Below are 18,253 nucleotides of genomic sequence, written 5' to 3'. Positions count from 1 at the left end.
AGTTCAGGCCTTTTGAGCATGAGCCACCCTTACTCCTTGCTCTGTGCCCTGTAATAAATGCTGCACTTTCCTTCACCACCAAAAAAAAAAAAAGAGAGAGAGAGATTGCAACACCAGCGCTTTTAATCAAACAAACAAACTATATGTGTGTGTGTGTGTGTGTATATATATATATATATAATAATATTAATTTATTTATTTTTTTGGAAAGCATGAACTTCAAGTACTCTATGCCAGGAAGAGAGCTGGGTGTCAAACTCTGAAGGTGAAGACATTTCAAGAATTTCTTAACCAAATTATTTATTTTATATTTCCTTATGTTTATTCTTCAATTGCATCTCTTTTTTCTTACATGTTTTCTATAAATAGCAAAAATAATAAAACAGTATCTTATTAGGTCTAAAGATCAACAAATAAACACTCTATTAATAGAAAGCTTCGTGTTGTGTCATAGTTCATTTTTATTAAAAAAAAAAAAACCACAGAAACAGACTTACAGACGTAGAATACAAACTTGTGGTTGCCAAGGGGTGTGGGGTGGGAAGGGACAGCTTGGGAGTTCAAAATTTGTAGATACAGACAGACATATGTAGAATAGATAAAAAAGATTATACTGTATAGCACAGGGAAATATATACAAGACCTGTGGTAGCTCACAGCAAAAAAGAATGTGACAATGAATATATGTATGTTCATGTATAACTGGAAAATTGTGCTCTACACTGGAAATTGACATAACATTGTAAAATGACTATAACTCAACAAAAATGTTTAAATTATAAGTAAAAATATTATATTATAAGTAAAAATAAAATACATAAAACTTGGGGCATATTATACTAACTCACTTAGCCATTAAAAAAGAATAAATAATGCCATTTGCAGCAACATGGGTGGACCTGGAGATTCTCATACTAAGTGAAATAAGCCAGAAAGAGAAAGAAAAATACCATATGATATCACTTATATGTGGAATCTAAAATAAAACAAAATAACACAAGTATCTACAAAACAGAAACAGACTCACAGATATAGAAAACAAATTTATGGTTATTAGTGGGGAAGGTGGGTTGGAGGGATAAACTGGAAGTTTGGGATTTACAGATACACCCTATTATATATAAAACTGTTAAACAAGGACCTGCTGTATAGCACAAGGAACTAGATCCAATACCTTGTAATAGCCTATAATGAAAAAGAATATGAAAATATATATATATGTATGAATATATATATATATATCTGTATAACTGAATCACTACGCTGTACATCAGAAATTAACACAACATTGTAAACTGATTATAGTTCAATTAAAAAAAAACCTAAGGTCATAATAATCAACAAAAACTTCATTTTAATTAACTGCCTTGTGTTAAAAGGATACACATATACCTTTTGTGAAAAAAAGACTGTGTAGTTGCTTTGCTTCATAAACCACTTTTCCCCCAGACAATTAATATTTGATTATTCTTCAGTTTTTCCATTTATTTCTTATACTATATCTTGATTATCACTTTAAAATATAAAATATGATAATACTTTTATAATCGTTGCTTTTTTTTTTTTCTGTTTAAGTTCTGGTCTAAAATCTTCATAGATGTTGAGTGGCCTTCTTCAGATGCTCTTTTCATCAGAATTTGACATGGCAGAAGGGCTTCAGGATTTCTGTGCAAGGCACAGTGTGGGACTATAAAAATGGCCATGCATGCTGAAATCTTACAAAGCATCTTAATAATCAATGAGGAGAAGCTATAATTGCTTCATGACCTTTAAACAATGTTTTGTTAGTATATTTAAAAGTTATTGTTAATTAAAAGTATATAAGGAAGTGAAAAAACAGTAAAAACTGCTCTTTACTTAGTACACTGTGTTTTAACAAAAGTGAGATGAATGCCATAGTATATAGGTTCACTGAGAATTAAAGTGTTTTGTTTCATCATTAAAAAAATAATGTGAACTGTGTTTGACTTCTTGTGATATAACACATGGGGCAAGTATCATTTCTCCGGTTTGGGAAATTGTCATACTTCTTTTCCTAACTGGATTAGCTTCCAACACTTGAGATTTCAAAGTTGTCAAATGACTCTTCTTCTGGATATTTTCATCCTCTTCATCAAGACTGCTTTCTGTATTTATGTTGATAAATTCACTTTCTCGGAGTTTATCCACTGTATATCTAGGGTCTGTGTGGATGGAGACAATGTCAACATTTCCACCATTACCGCCTTGCTGTAACTTTGTTTATGATTAATATGAAATTCACATCTAGGGTTATTACTTTTTGTTTCTCTTGCATATTCATTGTTGTTGGGTGAGTTCCTCTTTCAATGATCCCTTTTTGTACGATAGCATGTGAGTTTATCAATGGGAGACAAAAAGGCAATATGTTTTGCTGTCTGTCTGTGAACTGAATAACTGATGCTCAGTGGCCAGTCACTCACATATTTGGAAAGAAGTGACCTAACCCATCACTGATCATGGCATGCACCTGTTATTAACTTAGCGATTAGTGGGGTGGAACAGCCAACTACCTACTTTCAGCAACTCCTTAGAGTTAGTATGTTGTGATTACTAAAATTTGAACTGAGTTGTTGAAGGACTGTTGTTATTGAACTAAGCCATGGTAACTGAAACCCATGCATATCCAAATTATGCAAAAGGAGAACTACTTGTGTTGTGTTACAGCAGGAATATTGTGTGAAATGCTAAGAATCCAGAAGAAGCATCAAACAGCATTTTAGTGTGAGGTTCTTTGATATAATTCATATATTTCTTATGGCATTCCTCTCTGTCTCTATTTTGAAACAGTTATTTGAAATTCTTTTTTAGAAAAATCACAAAAATCATTGAATAACCCAAATCTAATTCATACATATCTTTTTACCTATTTTTGTTAACTAATTAAGTGTACCTATAATATCTTCAGGAGTATATTATGGCTAGCTCTACGGTTATATTAATTTTATCATAAGATCATTTTACCATTTGCCAGTTTTGTCTCCACAGAGAATGTAGCTTAAAATACCAAAGAAGTAATAATATCAATAATAATAAAATAACAATGAATACATATATAAAGTTTACCATTATAAGCACTTTATATACATTAAGTCATTGGTCTTTACAACAAATCTAGAAGACCAGAACAGTATTAGCCACTGTTGACAAAGAATCCTAAAAAATAATCTAATAACTTGCTTACGGTAACATAATTAGAAGTGGCAGAGTCAAGATTTGAAGACTTCACATCTGCCTTCAAAGTCTGATGTCTTAAACACGTGTCCATGAGCATGTGTCCATAAACACGTGTCCATAAACATGATCTAAACCTGCACTTTGCCCTCTACTGCTGTCATGTAAACTGGCTATATCTGTGTCCAGCTCCAAGTCTTCAGTGTCCAGAGCACCACAGGGTCACGAGCTGAGCCTAAGATGTCTGATGCTGAGCAAAGAAGAGAGTTACTGCTGAGCAAAAGAACAAAGAGCGCAGATGAACAAGTGAACTAATATTATGTGGAGAAGAGTGGAAAGTCAATAAATTAAAAATGGACCATTGAGTCTGTGGGTCATTGTTTGATGGAGGTGGCTTCATTTGCTTTGTTATTTATTTTACTGTTTCTTAATCAGGTTTAGAGTGCTTTGAGTATATCAGAGATTTATAGTAGTTCTCCACCACTCTTAGATATGTTTTCATTTTGCATCCGGCAGTTAACCTATAAAGTCCCTTGCTCAGCTTGTTAACATTGAGAATTGTATGTTTTTCCACATAGGTAGAGTTGCCACGTGTATTCAAAAACCAACTAAACAAAGAAAAAGTAGAATGCTCAATTAAATTTTAACTTCAGATAATCAAATCACCCCACGTAGTCTTCAGAACATACACTAAAAATATAATGTGTCAATCTGAAATTCAAATTTAACTGGATGTCGTGTATTTTACCTGTCACATTTTAATGCCACATAAGTTGGGAGTGTCAGAAGAGAAAGTCACTATAAATCTAAACATGGAAAAGAATTTCTCTGCTTTATTTTGGATGCTCTAATTTACTAATTAAGCAACCTTGGGTCATTTTACCTGTTTGAGCCTTTGTCTCGCTGGTAAAGATGGACGCATCAGATGCTCCCACAACCCTGAACATTGAAGGGAATCAAGTAAAGACATATTTTTAAATAACATCTAAAATTCATAACTTTATAGACAGTGATCTTTTGCCACGTGATTCTTTATCTATGAACTAAGCTGTGGTTAATAAGTTTTAATAATGAGAGTTAAAGCAATGGCTGCTCTCATACAATCATAATGACCATCAGTAAATACCTTATAATAACTACTATTAACATATTTTTTAAGAAGCCTGATATACGTTTTTTCTTTCAAATTCATTCATGGAACAAGAGGGAATATCTTCATGTTTGCCTGAAAAAAAATGTGCTGCTAAATTTTTTCTTATAACTTAAAAAATATGACCGCACAATTAGGGAAGAAATCTATACCAGCGAAAGGTAATACTAATTGTCAAATTACCTTAAATTACAGTATGCATGATAAAGGATGGCTTTATAACTATGATACACATTTTTTTGCCATTGAAATGATTTCTGACTTTCACCCCGTTATTATAAATTCATGAAAATTACTTGTTCTGCCAGACATCCACACAGTGGTAAATGAGAATCCCATGGGAAGCAGTCTTTAAATTACGACACTTTCAGTATGGTCCAAGTTGCATATAAAGGTCTGGGAATTTCATTTCACTGTGATTGATAAAGAGAACTGCAAACCTTTCAGGACACCTGAGTTAGCTAAAAACTATCATGAGAGAAACAGATAACTAAACTTACTCCATGATGCTTAATTACAGTCACTGTGCTTTTATTAATTCTTTAAATAATCATCTGTTCAGACATTCTTTGCTCAAAGTTATCTAATTTCGACAATAAAAGTGTTCCTACTTTTTCCTCATTTTTTCTAAGTATTGCATGACTGAACAAAGTACTTCCCTTTTTTTAAGAAAAAAATGGAAATTTAGCATATTTCCTCAAAAGCACCTGCAGAGCTTAGAACTAAACTAGCCTTCCATATTAACTTGTTGGTTGGGCTATGTTAACAGTTTCCAGTGTAGTGAACCCAGTTAGTTAACATCTTAAAAATGTCTGCAACATTGCTACCATATGTATACATCAGTAAAGCCTGCTCAGCTTTTTTTTTTTTTAATATATTTTATTTTATTAATTTTTATTTTGCTTGGAGGGGGAGGTAATCAGATTTATTTACTTATTTATTTTAATGGCGGTACTGGAGATTGAACCCAGGACCTCATGCATGCTAAGCATGAGCTTTACCACTGAGCTATACCCTCCCCACCTTCAGGTTTTATTAATAGTAAATAAATACAGATAGAGATGGTACAAGTTGACCCCACCTAGTTCTCATGGGCATTGGGAATAAAAATTATAAGATACACACATCACAGACACAAGCTCAAGCATGTGGGATGTCTAGGATAGAAAAATATGAGCAAAGACTATCTATGTTTTAAGGATAAAAAGTACAGCAGACAGACCTGGAATATTATGGATAAATATAAAAAACTCCATCCCCTTAAAAAGGCAGTGGCTGAAAATCATCTAATTTTTTTTTCCTTAATGTTATGTGCAATTGTATTTATTCTTAAATTGTTACTAATCACTTGAAGAGAAGGAAAAGGAAAATTGCTTTTCTGGTCTCATGGTAAAGATGAGAGGAAACCCATGGGTCACTTAGTCATAGCATGAGAGGCAAGCAGCCTTGACGAGCTGCCGGATTCCTATCTGACAAGAATCAACTTTGTGTGACAAAGTCATTAAGGTCTAAAGTTTCTCAGTTCTTTCACTACAGCCCATTATTTCAGCTAGTATGGTCACTTTTTTTGTTCTAAAGAGTTAAGTATATTTCAAAAATACTAGAGGAAAACATAATGAAGCACACATTATCTTAGCATCATATTTTTATACCCCTCTCTCCATGCATTTGTGTTGCTGCCATTCATCTTAACTTTTACGTTATAAATACCATGTGATAGATTGTCGCCATTTTTGTTTTCAATAGTGTTACTGAAAAATCTGCCTCTGCACCCCAAAAAGCTAATTTAAACCCGGAGGCAAAGTTCGGGAGCAAAGAAAAGAGCAACTTATTGCTTTGCCAGGCAAGAGGGAGTCATAGCAGGTTAATTCCTTAGAAACCGTGCATCTTGGGGTTGGGGCTTGGTGATAATATAGGTCAATGGGACAGGGTGCAGCACTGATATCAATCAACAATGTTCTTTTGCAAGAGTTTGCATCAGGAGAACTTCAGGTGGTCCACCAAAGGGTCCTCTGTCCCTGCTCTCTCCTATCTTGATCTAATCCTTTTGGCATCCTGGGGGCTTCTGGAAGATCTGATCATTTTCCTAAGGTTATCATCCTGTGACCTTCTTCCTGGAACATAGCTTCTGGTTTCAGGTACAAATTATTTAGGGTGAGGCATAGATCACAGGGTTGGGGTTTCTAAGCATGTTATCAATCAGGCAATTCAAACAATGGTAGTAGCAGAAGGGAATACAGGTTAGTCAGCTAGAAAAAATTTGAAAAACAAGCTAATCAGTCACAGTATATTCTTTGAGCTGCTTTAGCATCAAGGAAGCCATTTTGACTCCTTCAATAGCCAATTATCAAGGAGAGCGAAAGAAAATAGAAAACACTGTCTCTTTACTTTTTTTCATCTCCAGAGCTCTCCAATTCTTTGTGTAGATTCAGATTCTTGCCTGGTGTCACAGTCCTTCTCTCTGAAGAAGTTAATTTAACAGTTCTGAGGTACAAGAATCCTGCCTATAAACTCTCTCAGATTTGTGATTTTTGAAAATGTCTTTATTTGGCCTTCATATTTTAAATATGCATTTTGCTGGGTTGACAGTTTATTTTTTCTTCTGCTTTTGATACTTTAAGGAAATCACACTTTTATCTTAAATTTTGTGTAGTTTCTGACAAAAAATCTGGTGTAATTCTTATTTCTATTTTTTTATATGTAAAATATATTTTCTCTTTATTTTTCTCTGTATTTAAAGATTTCTTTCCCTTCTCTGATTTTCAGCAGTTTAACTATAATATATCAAATATATTATAACTATAACCATAGTTTTTTGGGATATTCATCTTCCCTGTGTTGAGAATAATACAGGCAAACTGAATCTGTAGTTTCTTGAATGTGTAGTTTGGTGTATTTCATGATTTTTTGCAAAATTCTCACCATTCTCTGTTCCAATATTACTTCTGCCCTTTTCTCTCCCTTTTTTGTTTGAAATTTTCCTTGCTGTTGGGTCATAGGATTTTGGGGATGCCCGGGTCTGTTATTGCTGTGATGGTATTTGTTGGGTTGTTTTTTCCACTTTATTTTTTTTTCTATTTACATTTCAATTTTCACTTATTTCTACTGACCTATCACCAAGCCTCGCAATTCTTTCCTCTGCTATTGAACTCACAGAAGGAATTTTTTTAATACTTATGTTGTATTTTTGTGTTTCTAGGATTTTCATTTGGGTTTCTTATAGTTTCATCATTTTTAATGAACTCTGCCAACTCTTCGTGCATGTTTTCGACTTTTACCATAAAAATCTCTATAAATCCTAGTTGTTTTAAATGTCCTGTTTGATAACTCCAAAATCTACATATCTCTATTCTCGTTCAATTGACTGCTCATGCATTCTTCTGTTTTGTATGGGCATTTACAAAAATTAAAATCAGTGTTGTACAATGAACAGCAGACACTGAGAGCAAGAGTTCTTATGTCTTGAAAGAACAAGGTTTCTTTTGTCTTTCAGCTTGTGCCAGCTTAGCAAGTAGCTGAGCTGGTGTGGGTTTTCTCTGATGCTTTTACCTCCAGGACATCTTCAAATTCTTCTAGCAGTGCGATGCTGCTAATTGTGATTAGGATGGTACTGAGATGCCAATGGGTGTTTTTCTTAGCCTTTGTCCTTCATCCTCAGCTTTTAGCGATTCTTGCTTGCCTGCATGGTGGAGCTGGGGTGGGTCTCCACAATCTTCTTATCTCATTCTCCAGAAAAAGACTTGAACTGTTTCCAGGCCTGCAGTAGGCGTAGGGAATTTTTTTCTATCTTCATGTAGAAGATGAAGGCTGAGGCTTTTCCTGACCACGCTATTTAAAATTGCACCCCCTCCTCTAATTTTATCCTCTTCTGTGGACTTCTAAGCTTATTTTCTCTCCCTTGTGTTTATTATCATGAAACATAGCATATAGTTTGTTATTTTGCTTTTTGTCTTTCATTCCCCACATTTGTGTCTCTTTATTTCTGTTGCCAGATCTCCAGGGCCTAAAATAATACCAGGCACAGACTAAGTTCTCTGAACATCTTGTTGAGCGAGTTAATAGAATTTGGAATCATTTGAAAACACAATGGGTTTCTATTTAGAAAGACTAGAATATTTTTCCATTCATGATAATAATAATATATACTGAAACGAACACAAGCAATTAAAATTTAGCTTTTACATTGTCTCCCTAATTATTAAGAAGTCCTTGATTTTTCTGTGAGCACCATGTGCTTACTCTGAGCAGGAAAAGCCTAGCTAGTAATGCTGGTTTAAGTTGCAAACAGCAACAAGAAAATGAGACCAACTTGATGGCTAGTGCAAGGGTTCCTCAGGAAGAACTCCATTTCATGAAACGTTTTGAAAAGTAGTTGTTTCAGAAGGCACAATTTACTGTCCTCACCTTCCTTTTTGGGATGTAGTATGTACCAAAGCTACAGAAGAATATTGCAAACATTTGGGTAGCAGTTTAGAGTTTACAAGGTGCTTCCATATTTGTTTCATTGTTTTATTTAATCTTCAGAACAAAGCCAGGCGTCATCACCTTGTTGATGATGAAAACAAGCCAGGGAAGTTAAGAGAAAAGAAAGGAAGCAAGCAAGAGGTGAAAGTTGAAGTGCACCTGATGGGACCAGTTCCCAGGGTCCCCAACCCTCCCTCTCAGCACACGGCGCTGAATTCCTACGTGCTCCCTGCTAGGGACAGGCTGGATGGTGGTAGAGGTCTGCGGGGCCGAGGTGGCAGGATGACGCAAAGGATGAGGAAGAGTTGGTGTGTTAAGGACACAGGGACAACCCTTGAGAAACACTGGTCTAGGGTAAAGAAAAGTTCAGAGACTCAAAGACCTCCAAAAATTAGCAAACGTCTTTGAAGGCTGTCAAAATTCTGCAGAGCCTTGAATGTGGGTTTCTCTGCAGTTCCACCAGGATCGCAGGTGGCAGGGATCACCTCAGCTGACATCTGGCTCATCGTCATGCAGGAAAAAGGCCACGGGAGCTGAGAAGCTCCGACTACACCTCATATGAAAGGCTCAGCAGCAATTCTAGAGATAGAGAATGTCGACTTGGGGAGGGCAACCTAATCCTCTATAATTTGATAGTTTATATTTTAAAAATATAAATCCCAGGGGAGGGTAGAGCTGAGTGGTAGAGTGTGTGCCTAGCATGTACAAGGTCCTTGGTTCAGTACCCAGTATTTCCATCAAAATAAATAAAAACCTAATTACCTCCCCCCAAACAAAAAAAAAGTTTTTGTTTTTTTTTTAAATATAAATCCCTGACATCTATCTCCTGATTCTCTAATACAATATGTCTGAATTGGAGCAGAGATACAGTTTTACAGCTGCTGTTGAGAAAAACCTTTGTATACTCCATGACCCTTCATGGAGTGTAATGTGTGACTTTCATTTTACAAAAAAAAAATAAATAAATAAAATAAATAAATAATGACCAGTCCACCATTTTGAATTTCCTTCTCAAGATGTGATGGTTTTGGTGCTGAACGCCTTCAAGCAAAACTGTCAGCTCTGACAGCGCTCCTTCTGGTCAAAGGTGATACAGATTCACGTCCTACAGTGATCATCTTGTTGGGGCAATTCACATTGAAAAAGTGTATCTCAGGTTTTTATTTAACTTTCAAAATTAAGGTTCATATACCGTATGTATGAAGAGTGAGTCACCTGAAGATAGAGCAGAACCTGTTCTTAAATGGACATGCTTCCTTTTTTTCTCTATTTGAATTATATTGCTCATATACATATGGCTTCATAATCAGAGATTCATTCCTTTTCTACAATTTTTTATACAGAATTTATAGGTATAATTTCTCACTCCTGTGGGTTTCAGAAGAGCATTAACTTCTTGCAGGCTGTTATTCAGTAATATCAAGGAGCCAAATCATTCTCAGTTAAATTTCCAGTAGAAGTAATCCTCCCTCATTTATCTGACTAGTAAATTGGAAAGAAAAAAATCCTATAACCTAACAGCATGAAGATTAAGTATAATGAAAACGTGCCAGACATTTGTATAAAATGACAAATGTTGGTTTTCAGATGCTTGGTTCCCATTAACTTTAATATAAATTACTCAAGACAAATGGCAACATTTGGCTTGTTTATCACTGTGAATCGAGGAGTTTGGTGTGTCCTTCCTCTGGAATAGTTCATATACTTCAGCAGGACAGAAAGAGGTACTTTTTGCTCAGTGAATTTCCCAATTCTAAAACCTGGACGTCAGTTTTCTTTTTAATACTTGACTTTGCAAGCTATTTATAAGACATTTCATTCTCAAGTCTCAGTTTGCGGTGTTAAAATTGTATTATTTTAATTTCCAGTTAGCAAAGGAGTAAATAAAACTTAAAAATAAGTTGATAATGAATTACGTTCAATCATTCTGTCATATAAAATTTGAAATTGATTATATTGCCATTTGTGCTACAACAGTTATGTTTCCATATGCTGGAAAGTACTCTTATGTTCACGTATCAATTATCAGAACACATAAATAGAAACGGCCATATATTTTAGCTGAAAGATGTTTGAAATAAAACCTATTATGTATATTAAGACACATAAAGTTAGCCTTTTTAAGGAAGTTTCTTGAATTACTTCTTATAGTAACCAGATGCAGTTGTAATACAAAATACAGAACAGAATAAAGTCTTGTTTAAACACTGTTATAAAATAAAATTGCAACCATTTTTATCTTCTGAGGTTTGAACAATTCAATTTATGAAAAATCATTTATGAAAAAAGCTAGTAATTAGGGACTTTTGAATGACGACAGAGTCCTACAAAATGTATTATGTCTTAATGCATTTCTCGAATATATAATGGAGTATAAGTATACGTGAATATCCAAGTGGGATGTAGTTCTTACACTGAATACAATCACTGCTCATTAGTAAATTCAGTGATTCAAAGTCCTCACTGAGCCGGGATTTTCTAGAACGTGCGATTCCAATATTCTGGCTGCATACTCCTCTCTGGTGTTCGCATGCCCCTGGGCTCCACACCGCCACACTGTCCATGGTGGAATGATCATGTTTTTTGGTTAGGACTGCTTTACTTTTCAGGGAAACTTTGATTTCTTAACACACATATTTCTTAATATATTTGTTATTTTACTTCAGAGATTCCCCCCTTTATTCCTAAAGCTTTCTGTTTTCCTAGAACTTCCTGCACTGATCTGTATATTTAGTCAACTACTGGTACACTCCCGTAGGACAGCCTTTCCCCACAAATAGTATCTTTTAGTGGCTGAATGTTAAGTGTGGAAAGAGGATTTGGGAGTTAAGAAAATGAAGCTGAGATGCTCACTGAAAAAGTGTCCTCGACATCATTGGTCATTCGTGATATCACTTTCTCCATTTATTGAAAATGTTCTATGGCTCAAGCAGCTTGGGACGTTTTAGTTTGAGCCAAACAAGATCATGTGTATTTGGATTATATCTTTTTTGGTTTTTTTTTGGACTACATCTTAATGTAGGCATGGGAACTGCACATCTTACCACACTTGATGTTCATGAGAAACAGCTGGTAACTAGAAGCCATGGTGTCTGACGATAGAGCCAGCTAGATCTTCACATTTTATTTTAGAGACCCTGAAGCATGAGAAGCAAAAATTTGAGTTCAGGAAACTCTGGATATGGTAAAAGATACAGCGACTCAAATCCAACAAAATTGTGCTTTCCAAAAAACGTGTGAGAAGCAAATTTCAGCTTGTGTTTACAGCGAGCAGTATTAAAGTTAGAAAAAAAGACATTAGACTTCACAGGTTATAGAAATTCCTGTTGAGGAGAGCCAATTTCACAGTAAAGATTTAGAGTTAGGAAAATCCCCGCCCCCCAAAAAAGAATAAAGATTAAAAAAAAAAAGATAAACATATATTTTAGACTCCAGCTGCCCATGACAGAATGCTACCAGCACTGTGATGCCAAGAACACCAAGGGGACGGGCGTGGTCTTAACTCCCTCTTTATGAAGGATGCCATTTCTTTGTATTCTGTATGAACGCATCTCTGGCTGTATAATAGAAGCCACTAAGAACATAAGGTGTCCCTTACAGCTAACTTTTCTGGAAAGCCTCTACCCATTACAGGAAGAAACTGAAAAGCCAGCCGGGGTAAAAAGCATCCAGGTGTGCTTGCAGTGAGCAGTAGCTGCAGCCCTTAAAAATGGCAGCTTGTACCCAAAACTGCGGTTTGAGAGGCAGAGCTGATCACATTTCACACATTCACCTGCTGCTCCCTTTCACGTGGGAAGTAAGTAACGCATCAGCAGCAGAGCCAACAGGTCCTCAAGCATAAAGGGGCCCCCTAGCAAACGTGAGAACAGAGTTGGGAAGTCTGGTCCTTCTCATGTTGGAAACCAGCAAATTTTAGCTCTGCCATATTTGGAGGACTTTTGGCACCTGCTGAGATTCCCTTTAAAAGGAGCTGAGAGTCCTCTCCTTTTCTCCCCTTGTTACAGTTTTCCCATCAAACACGTCTACAGAATCAAAGACCAAAGGAACGGGAGCCCTTATACAAAGAACGTGTGCCTATCAGGGGCAGGCTTTAGTAGTCATCTGGGAGCTGTTACTTGCTGGCACTGGAGCCCTGGAGGCACGCGCTCAGGAGGAAGCCCAGCTGGTGTTCAATTGTTTTATGAGTGACACTGAGCTCTGATTTGAATGAGGCAGACATCGTGTGCCAACCTGCTCTAGGTACATCAGACTTGCAGCCACGAACCTGCCACAACGACCCTCAGCAAAATGATGAAGTTGGCCTCTTGGCCCGTCAGCGGGCCTTGACTAGAACGCACTGTGTTACAAGATAAGATCATCCACATGTTGGGAGGAAGGATGGATTCACTAGGAACCCCTGACCCCCACTTCCATCGAAAAGGTACTGAAGAACTATTTTGCTCTGTGTTCCCACGGCAAAAGCCCTCCCACTGGTAAGGATGTATTCCAGGATGGAGAGCTCAGACGTGGGGGGAGAAATGATACCATTAAAGCATACTGAAAACTTTTTCATTTTGGTAGTCTACAAGGTTGTCAAATAAAAGACTTTGAGTTAAAGCTCTGTTAAGGCAGAGCTTGGGAACAGCATTAGCGGAGAGAATCATTTGGATGCTGTGATCTGCGACAGTACAGCCGAGTGCAATTTGAGCAGGAGAAATGGGCTCTCTGTGGGGTGGGCCAGCCACAAGCTGGGCAGAATGCTTCTAGCAGAGGCAGCAGGCTCGGCTCTGCTGAGGCACCAGCTGAATGTACAAAGTGGATGCGCTGATCAGAGATGGGACCCTAAAGCTAGCTCATTCCTCAGCAGAGTAATTCGGTCTTAAAGGAAGAATCACTTCAATTTGGAATGAGCATGGAAAGATGAAGGTTCTCTGTGCTTCTCACACTGCCGAGGTCAGCCTCTCTCCTCTTTCTCTCTCAGTCCTGCCTCTTGTGGTCCTCATTGGTAATAAGTGAATCTTAACGAATTACACGTGTGATTTATTATGATTTTTTTTTTTTTTAGCATTTGTGATAGTTTTATTCTAGAGTCTTGTAAACGAAAGAATGAATGAACAAGTGGGTGAATGAAAGTTTTCTAAACACTCCAATATTGCCAACGAGCTGCCTTCTGTCTCAAAGACTTACCTGAAAGCTAGGGGAGGCTCAGCCTCCCGGAGCAGCGAAGGCTCTCCCCAGCAGTGTTCAGAGAAGGCCGTTCTCATGTAACAAGTGCTAAGTCAGTAAGCTCTAACCCATATTTACAGTCCTTATTGTCCCATTTTATGCCTCTCATTACCTGTTGTGTCCTTAGTTCAGACAAAATTATAGGTAGTTTTTCTCCAGAGCTGCCACAGGGACACTCCATGTACCGTGTCACACTCCACGAACCCTTTCACACTACAGTATGTGCTGTAACTATGTGTTGTTTTTCTTTGCACTAAGACAAAGGCATTCAGAGGTCAGAGATTACTTTCCTTTGTATTCCTACCAGTTAACATTTTCCTGTGACATAAAAGATACCCAATAAACTATCACTGAATGAAAGTTGGGAGACAAATCTGAGCACAAATGGGTGTTAGTTTGCCATCCAGGGGACTGAATTTCAGAGCATTTTATTTTATTTTTTAATGAAGTATAGCCTATTTACAATGTTGTGTTAATTTCTGGTGTACAGCATATTGATTCATTTATATATCTTATAAATATATATATTCATATATATATTATTTTTCATATTCTTTTTCATTATAGGCCATTGCAAGGTACCGAATATAGTTCCCTGTGCTATATAGTAAGACTTTGTTGTTTATCTATTTTGTACATAGTAGTTTGTGTCTGCCAGACTCCCAATTTATCCTTCCCTACCCCTTTTCTCCCCTGGTAACCATAAGTTTGTTTTCTATGTCAGAACATTTTATTTTATTCTTTTGCTCATTGACAGGAGGAGCAATGAGCAGCTCTAATTAATTAATCAGTATAGATTTATTACTGTGTATCCTTGACACAGACTAGCAACAGGCTGAGCCGCAGGTGCAGGGCAATGACTTGGCAGATTTCCTCCTGCTCCCGTATTAGCTCATCATCTTTCTTATCCAAAAAGGGAGGCTAATAAATTATCATAGCAGTGACAGATACTTCTGTTCACTGCTAACCATGTCATAAGTCATTACATCATAGACACATTAAAAAAGAAACCCACAGTTTTCAAATCTTATAAAATATGAATCAACACCCTCTGTCTTTTCTTTTATGGGTTATTTTCCACAAGCAGAACTGTTCTTCCTGTGGAAGGGAATGTGATTTGAGTGACTCCAAAACAAAATCTAGTATCAAAATAGCTCCTTCAGTGACCCTGCCTCAAACTGCCACCTGAATATTCAACTTGGATTAAGGAAATGAAGTTTAAGTGCTAGTGATATAGGAGAGAGCTAATTATTTGAGACACGATGAGTCCCTAGTATCTAAGCCTGAATTAGAAACAAAGACGTGGGGTGGAAGGGGAAGTTAGAGATGACAAAAATGTCATACAGAGAAGTTGTCTTCTTTTTTTTTTTAGTTATAAAATATTGAGGGAGAGACAAGACTAGAGCCCAAATATTTTGGTATTGAATACAAAAGTTTTACCAATCCAAACTAAGCACGGAGTAGGTTAAAAGAATGTGTCTGGGATGTAGACTCAGGATGTCCTAACTTCTCATTCTGTGTGGCGCACTTACTGCCTGTATGATGTGAAATTTCCAAGCCATAGTTTTCTCACCAATACCATGAAGATGCAACTGATATATATCAATCAAGTTATAATTCAAAATGTTTGTAATTATTCAGTGAGACCATTTATATGAAGGTGTTTTGTAAATGGAAAAGCACTACAGAATACACAGAGTATTACCACTTCTAAAGCAAGAACACATAAAACCCAATTGCTTTTGTCTCCAGTGAACACTTTCCATGATGTCTTCTCTTTAGCAATATAGCATTATATTTACTTATTTTAGAAATTTCTTCACTTCTAATGTTTATTTTAATGTTACTGCAGTGACAGGAAATACACATTATGCTAATGCTGATGGTAATTATTTGATTGCCCTATGTGTCAATTTGAATGCATATGTAGTTGTAAAAATAAATTTTTTATTTACAACATTGGAAATCCAGAAGTTAATGGGTTTTGTTTTTTGTTTTTTTTTTTGTAAGCACAAACTTAGTCTGATAGAAATTTATCCTAGCACGACTTTACAAGGTAGGATCAAATTCTAATGCAACTGACATGGTTTCTTATCCTAAATGTTTCCTTCCTTTTTACAATCCCTGTCCATCACCTCCTGGTTAAATAATATACGCTCTGAGACATAAAATTAAAACAGATCTATGAAATAAATTATTTTAAAACCAGAAAAAAAAACTTTATCATGACTTGATAAAGTTACCTAATATTACAGAATAATATCTTTTTTTTTCCTGTAAAAATTTAATCATAATATTTTCTACCTCTTAGGTTTTTGTAAAAGTTAAATATTACATGTTCAGAAAAATACCTCGTGTGGTGCCTCACAGACTAAGGATGATCATTCTTCCTCTTCCTGTTTTCTTCCTTTTAATTTTGCAGTTATGGTTGTTGACCTTGTTAGTGGTGACGGCCTCCGGTTCTTTCTGACGTCCCAGAGTGATGGTGTACATCTCAGAGAAAGAAACGTCTTTCCCGTATCATGAGTACTTATTGCCTACAGTGAGACAACACACAACAACTGGAAGTCGATGAGAAGTATCTTATGCAGTAAAGTAATGTCAGTAGCATGAGTCCCTTGAAAAGAGGACCGCAAAGGGTACCATCTGAGCTCTCTAGATGATTAAAGGTGGGCATCAAGTTGAAGGAGATAAAAGAAATAGGCTAGGTAACTGCTAAAGATAAATCTTAGATCTCTTCTAATTTGCAATTTGACCTAAACATTACCCTGCCTATGAACGTGACTTTGCTCTGGGGGCTGGATTGAAACCTGCACCCTAAAGGCTGTTCCTTTTGAGTGACCACAGGTAACGCAAAGTGGAGACATATAAAAGTCAGGTAAGGCACACTAGCTTCTGAAAGTAAACATAAACCAGGAGATCTCAGTGACTTGGCAAAGTATGAATTTGTTTCTTTGTTATATAGAGTGAGTTTGGGCATTCTTGGTTGGGCAGCTTTGTGCAAAGTTGTGACTCGGAGATCTGGACCCTGGACATTATGTGTCAGCAACAGATGGAGAATCACTTGGGAATCTTAAAGTTCAGGCTTGAAGGTGATGGATATTAGCGGGTATTGCCAGTCACCTGACCCATCAGAGCAAGGGAGCTGGGAATTGCCTTCCTGTGTGTCCCCTAGGACAATGCGTCTACGGAGGGAATACATACATTGTGTCTGCCAGAAACTACCCTTCCTGGAACCAAAGATTCCTTCACAGTAACTAAGGGGCACCACCTAACAGCAAAAGCTCTGAGAAATGTGATTGCCTTAGTGGCCAAGAAGAAAGGGAAACTATTTGATGAACACAGTGTTGTGTCTGCCGAGTAGTGAAGAAGGAAGGTACTCTCCTTCCCGAGAAAAGAGCTACCTATAAAAAGAACACCAGACAATAGTAAAAGTAAATACACTTCTGCCAGCTAGGAGGGAGGGACTGCCTTGCAACAAGCAACCAGCCATGTCTGATAATAAAAAGCAATGTGAAATTATTTGGTATTCTGAACAAACTATCCTATTTTATTCCTGCTACATTTGATATACAATATGTTATTTTCTTGTAATGTCTTTGCCTACTTGGCTGATGGGCAAATTCCTAATCATTCTTCAAAATTTAGTTCAGCCATCAAAATCTCTATTAAGAGCCACTTCCTCCCCAAAGTACACAGAGCATCTACCAAACTTACGGCCACTTCACATCATGTTGCATTTTATTTCTTTGTTTGGTTGTCTGTTTCTTGGAATAAGCTCTGAGCAAACAAATGGAATAAAGGTTCCTTTCTTCTTTGAACCTTCAGAACTAGCATAGGCCTTGGCAGGTAAGAAATGCACAGTAAACATCTTTTTCTGTTTTGAATTTTGATGTGATAGCCAGATTATTGACCAACTTTCCATTTCAAACCACTGATTGAAACAAACACAAAAGAACATCTTACAGAAGGATTATAAATAATGTCTTTTCTAGAAAAGAAAAAAAAATAAAAACCTCTGCCACAAGGATTGAGATGATTAAATGATACATGCCTCTTATATTTCGACTGAAAAGAAAGAATGTATTGTCGCAGGACATAAGTGGTTGGAAGATTAGGACCTGAGCTAAGGTGAATTTAGAAAACAGCATTTTCAGCTGAATTGTGAATTTAGCTACGACATCTACAAAAGCAAAAGGACTAAAAGATTCATTGTGACACTTTCCATAAACCTGCTTAATA

Source organism: Camelus ferus, chromosome 8, assembly GCF_009834535.1.
Source record: "Camelus ferus isolate YT-003-E chromosome 8, BCGSAC_Cfer_1.0, whole genome shotgun sequence".
Lineage (NCBI taxonomy): Eukaryota > Metazoa > Chordata > Mammalia > Artiodactyla > Camelidae > Camelus > Camelus ferus.
The sequence above is the reverse complement of the archived record's forward strand: the minus strand, read 5'-3'. Positions refer to the sequence as shown.